The following is a 6,876-nucleotide window of genomic DNA, read 5'->3' on the forward strand; positions in this document are numbered from 1 at the left end:
TCTGGATGATGACCGTTCTGTCTTTTAGTTGTATTTTTGAAGTTGTTGTCGGAGGCAGCAATTTCCGAGTGTTTACCTATGCCGCCATCTTGGTTTCTCCAAAATTTACATATTATACATTCTTTTTTCCCCCTCATACAACCTTTATAACATTTAAAGGAAATCATGTCCTACAGAATTCAAACTGGGGCATTCTTCTCCGTGTAATGTTAAAATGTCTTATAGAAAAAAATAAATAGTTAAATTAACAAAAAGGTTGCTTTGTCAACACAGAATCACAATACACATATGCTGAAATTCCTCTTGGGAAGATTGGCAAAAAGCAATTGCAACTTAAACATCAACACAATCATTTCTCTGTCAGTGAGTCACTCGTATATACTCTAATTTATTGGCCTATTCAAAATAATCCATCAAACTAACATTATTCACTTTTTCATATGTACCAACCACTGAATTTCCAGAATGTCTATGTATATTTCACTGTAGTACAAGCCAGGAAATACAGAAAGGCCTTTCCTAGTTAGAACAGGAAGCCAGTCATAATGAACTGACAAACCCTTCTATACAACCGGGCATAGGCAGAGACAATGGGCCATGTGGTAGAAGAAACAGGGCTTTGTAATGACATGGGAAAGGATCCAGTTCCAGCTTTGTTTCCTAGCTAGAAGTAACCTTGCCCCACTGCTTCACTCCTCTAATCTCAGGTTGCACACAAGTAATATGCAAATGGCACCACTCACTGGAAAGTTGTCTTGGAGACTAAATGAAATAACATGGGTATAAAGGAGAGAAACTCAACAGGACCTTGCATAACAAACAGTACTGCTCCTTACCCAGCTTCTTTTTTTATTCCTTAAAGGCGATTCAGGGGAAATAAGGGGTAGACTTTCCAATATTTATTTATTTTTTCAAAATTTCCTTTTTCTTTTAATTTTCTAAGCTCATGACTATCTATAGTATAGGCAAGAATCAGAAAAGACAGTAAGGAAAAATAGCTTGAATCTGAAACATGACAGTGGGAAACTTAGAGACTAGAAAAAAAAAAAAAGCATGAAAATTTCCCTTATCCAAGGTTGCCCCTTACCATCTGTCTCTTGAAGGTTTTGTAAAAGGAAAATGTCCTTTAACCACTTTATAATTTTTGACATTTTTCCTAGCATAATTTGGACATCTTATCAGTAATGGATAGTTAGTCACAGCAAACTATTTCTACCTGGCAACTGACAACTGATTCATTCATTGCACAATTTGAATGTCTGTGAGCTGACAGTGTTGGTGTTCATAATCTAAAATGCAAATTAAAAGTTAAAAAGCGACTACTCTTCACTTGTAACGTGGGCAAAAATCAAAAAGTTTTTTTTAACATGCTGTGTTTGCAAAAGTTGATGTGAGCCAAAATTTGTACAACACAGGGAAAGCAATTTGGTAACGGCTAACAAAACTTGAAATGTATCTTTTCAAGCCAGCAATGCCATTTCTAGCAATCTATCCTGTAGAAATGCCCTCTTGACTGCAAAACAAAGCATGTTCCATTGTGCAGCATGGTTGGTCAAAGCAAAAGCCTAAAAACAGCCTAAATTTCTTTTAATTGAGAATTATTTAAATAGTTTGGTATATCTATAAAATCAGATACTGTTTATAGTTCACTGTATACCATTTACTATAATATTAATCTTTAGCATATATTGTAACATGAAAAAAGTTACAGAATATGTGTATATTCAAAATGTATAATGTATCTACACTCATCAGGCACAGATCATCTCTGGGAAGAGACATCTGAGACTGACAGCAGTTGTCTCCAGGGAGGGTCCATGGTGATGAAGATGGCCTTATCATCCATTCAGCCTGACTACACGTTAGACAGGTTACTTGCTTACCCCAGACTCCTGACATCCTTTTTCTTCCTGCACTTTAGAAAGCTTGTTCTTGTAAATTCTTTCTCTGTCCCTTCAAGATGTAAATCTTTTTAAAAAGCCTGTTGCCAGTTAAATAACCCAGAACTATCTTTCTAAAGGACGTGGGAGCCTTCTCTTTGAAATGTAACCATCAAGGAAGACTGTCCCTACCTCCCAGTCTCTGTGGGAAGGTAAGAGCCTAACACCTAGGGAGTGGCTGCTCCAATTTATAAACCTAGCTCCTGTGGATGACGATAAGAGAAAGTTTAAGTATCCCTTGGGAAATGCCAATTACCAAACACCAGTGGCCTAAGATGAATTCCCCAGCCCAGATTTTAAAAACTCACCTACCTTTTTTTTTTTTTTATGGAGTTGAACTCACACTGAGTTTGGCATCTTTCCCTGATGCAATAGCCTTAGGTGAAATTTTGATTTGTGTGTTCAACTTTGTCTAATGCAATTTTTACTTTGACACAGGGATACAGGATAACCCGATCAAGAAGGAGACTTACTTTTAACTCAATATCTTTTTATACACTTTTACATTTTTACCATGTGGATGATTTACCTATTCAAACGTTTCAATTAAACAAATAATCTAACAAAATCCTTAGGGCAGTCTATAGCCTATGGAAATATAGGCTAAATTGTCCTGGAGAGCTTCATCCAACTAATTTTAGCTTTGCAGTACTTACATAAAATATTTTAAAAGGAAAGGAAAACTTCCAATTAAACAAAGTGAACTTGGTACAAACTGAAACTAAAATGGGAACATGTCCTTTATTCCTTCAAATAATGTTGTTAATACAAAAAAAATGTTTTAGCTTAGTTGCTTAAAAATTACAATGAGTTCCTAAATGAGATCTTACAATAGTCTCCAGAGATGCTTGATGAACAATGATTCCATATATCTAGCCTATCTGGGTCACCCTTGGCTCAATCTATACTTTAACTATTGAAGCCTTCAAGTTACAAGCCAGTATTTAATCAATCCAGTTGCTTTGTGATGATTTCCATTTGAAGCAAAATAAGGGATAAGTACTTATACTTATAATATCAGAATAATTCATTTTCAGTCACATATTCTTCTTTTAAAGGAAAGTTCTGAAATCTACAGTTATAAAGAATGCCATAGTTTTAAACTTCAGGTCTTTTCTTAAGAGGTAAACCTGAAGTTGGTAGACATAAACTGCCATTTGGTGACATTGGAAGACTATAGGAAGAGCTGGGGTGTGTTAGAGGAAGTAAGGAATGGAATTAGAGGTATTATTTTTCAAATTAAGTTTGAGGAGACATTTAAAAATGTTCACATAGACATGACAAATAGGCATTAGATGAGCCTGACTGATATTTAGGGAAAAGATCAAGATTAGAGATAAATATACTGGCATTATCAGTATATCACTGATGTGTAAAGCACTGTAAAATTAAGATCAAGAAGATGAAAAAAAGTAGCCAGAGAGGTAGGGGACAAACAAGGAGAATATGTTTCCTGGAACCGAAGCAAAGAAGTTAAAAGGGAGAGGATGTGATCCATATTTAATAATTATCAAATTAAATTGGAGGTAAATTATCATTCAACACAATGGAAAAAGAGCAATTTCTGATATGTTCTAATGACTGTATTTCAGTAAGTACTATTTTCACTTTATACATACTAAGATTTTTTTAATGCATACATTTAGACCTAATTATTTTCTTAGAGGCTAATACTATTTTGTAATGATATTTTTTAAAATTGCTGAGTTAGTCAATGAACTTTAACTTAATCATCTGATTTTACCAAAGGCTGAGAAAATTATATTTAATTTCAATTATAACTAACCACATTATAACAATAATATCAAAATCTCTCTAATCTCTCTACATAAAATGAATATTTGACAACTTAATATGGTAATGAGTATTCATAACAAGACATCCCTATCCAGATTCTATTAAAAAGGACTCTATGAGAATTGGGGGCAGGAGGTAGAAGGATTAATTTCAACGATTTGTTATTTCAATGATGAGCAGCCCTTGAGCAACCCAAACTAATGACCAGTTAATATTACTCCCATAGTTGTATTCAGCAAGTGGGTATGACTGAAAACTAAACTTGCCACTTCTTTTTATCAAGTTCTTCCTGAATGATTTGTCTGAAACACAGTTCTCTGTATACAACTGACAAAAGGGACACTATTCTGAAAATTTGTCAATACAGTCTCAGTAATGGTGAACCTTTTGAGCTTGGCATGTCAGCATTTTGAAAAACCCTAACTTAACTCTGGTGCCATGTCACATATAGAAATTTTTTGATATTTGCAACCATAGTAAAACAAAGACTTATATTTTTGATATTTATTTTATATATTTAAATGCCATTTAACAAAGAAAAATCAACCAAAAAAATGAGTTCGCGTGTCACCTCTGACACGCGTGTCATAGGTTCGCCATCACTGGTCTAGATTGTAATCCTGCAAAAGATTCAGCAGGAGGCCGGATAGGGATACTGCACGAACGGCATGAGTCACTGGAAGAGAGACCCTTCTCTCCAGGGCACAGTTTAGAATGGTGTATATTCCTCTGCTTAAATGTCTAACAGATTCTAGATGAGCTTTGAAGAGTTTTCCCACTTTATAATCATCTTCCAATAGGTTTTTACCTATATTCTCATGTAAAAGATAGAGCATTATTTTTTAAAAAAAGGGAGGGGGGAGGAGGAAGAAAGGAATCTAAAGCTTCAGGGAATAGTGAATTATGAAAGCCAAGGAGCGTGTCTGGGACAGGGGTGGCATCAGGAAGAGGGCCTCACATCCTTCTCTGTGTACAAGTCCCAAGACTGGAGGAGGTGAGCTAAAGGAGTGGGATTAGAAATATGACATGTGGGGCTGAAGACAGGAACAGATCACTAGACTTGGACAAATGAGCATCTCCATTGGCCTACAATGAATATCAAAATGAGAGGAAGTTCTATAAGATGGAATATTTTTATTCCTAGTTCAGACAACTGTTTTCTTCGCTCAAGAATAACTACACAATATAACAAAGGTGACAAACTAAATTATACCTCAAACAAACATATAGAAGACTTTGGAAAATGAGACCCACTAAGGAAGTTTTACAAGAAGATCATGTCTGTACCCTTCTAAAGAAGATTTGGAGTTACCAGGGAGATGTTGTGTTTAAGAGAAACACCACACAAGGATTCTCTGCCTTTTCCGTAAAATTGAAACCCTGAATCACATATTGTCAAGGCTATTTAAAAAGAGGCCTCAATCATGGTTTTTGCTAAAAACCATGGAAAACTCCATCTGTTTTGCATTTGTTTTCATCTATGAGACCAAATTCTGGACTGTTGACTCTGATGTTAGTTAGAGGGTTTTGTGTGTGTTCGTTTGTTTGGCTTTTTATATCTTAGCTTTTTTGTACAATTTCTGCTCTACTGTCTTCATTTCTCATCCCATTGGTTGCTTAGCCTGAGAACTATCAACTGTCAGCCCTAAGAAAGCCCAACTTTAGTGGCTCTAGCCCTCAGCTCCTGACAAGGGAATAAACAAATCAGCAAACAATGTGGTTACCTTATATCTTATCATCCACACTGGAGACTTTTGAGAAAAAAAGAAGAAGAAGAAGAAGCACTACCTAGACATGATGCCAGACAGGATGTATAAACAGAAACTTGTTAGACAAACTGAGAACCGAATCTCTAAATGAATCTAAGACCGCACCAATGATTCCAGAAACAAAAACCAAGGTAGGGGGAAGGGATTGCAGAAAGTAACCAGCTGTCATTTTCAAGGAAGCAAGACATGGCTTTGGATAGAGTTTAATGTATCTTAGGCATTAAAACTTCTGGTCTTCAAATACTTGCAAGAAGGAAGAACACACAATTGCTTCAAGGTTAGGGCTTGAGCTCAGAGAAATGTAATAAATTCCAAGAATGTAATCCAAGTCACTTGAGACACAGAGATCTTTGACACATGAATTCAACCATAGACTATATGTTATAAAAATATACTTTCATAGCAGGATAACCATATCCCATGTAAACCCATTATATTTCATACAGTAAAACAAATGGAAATTTGTTTTAGAAGTTATGAGAGGCATTACTGAAAATGGAAAACTCTTGTGATATTTCAAAATTTCTCCTTCACTAGTTTTAAATTACTGATGGGCTGTGTCTACTGGCAAGACAGACAAATTATAATGTTTCCTGTAAACCAGATGTTGAGGTAATATAGAAAAATAGATATGTCAGTGATAATTCCTGAAGCAGCACTGATGAGAGGAACTGGCTTCTCGTGACTGAAGCTTCCTGCCTTTGCTGCCAATTTTATCACATCAGTAGGCTGTTTTCAGTTTTCTTTTGAGATTCAGCTTAATCTCAAAACTAGATTATAACACTCCTAAGTGAAAGGCATTCAAAATTTATCAAAATGGCTTTGTTTTTAAATTTTGCCCCTAAAGTGAAGCTTACATGTTGTGAAACTTAATTTTCATCAAGATAAGCCACACAATACCGTTGCCTTATTAAAGATATGTGCAAGGTGGCACTTTCCCTTCTTCCTCATGCCCATGAATGTAATTTTGGTGTCATGCCTAAATTCTCCTTCCACCTGACAGTCAGGCTCATTTTACTTCTTACATTAAGAATTCGTTTGTGGAATTGCCATTTATGTCCTTGACTTTCTTTCTCCATGTAATAACTAGAGCGAGAATTCAGTGTCATTTAAGCAAACTTAAATATCTTGAGATGAAAGAGTCCACATTAAACAGATGCTAAGTGTTCAACACGGAGCCCCTGCAAGCCCTGTGCTTCTGCCTCTCTGACATTCTCCCAGAGGCTCACGTTTGCACACTTAGAATAATCTCTAACCATTCTCTCTCCTTTATTTTTTTATATCTAATGAGTCTTCAAGTCTCTTTGAAATGTGTTTTCTTTATGCCATTTCTTCTCTTCTAATAATAATTCCCTGCTTGTTCTAAAGCA

This window comes from Myotis brandtii, unplaced genomic scaffold (genome assembly GCF_000412655.1).
Source record: "Myotis brandtii unplaced genomic scaffold, ASM41265v1 scaffold151, whole genome shotgun sequence".
NCBI lineage: Eukaryota > Metazoa > Chordata > Mammalia > Chiroptera > Vespertilionidae > Myotis > Myotis brandtii.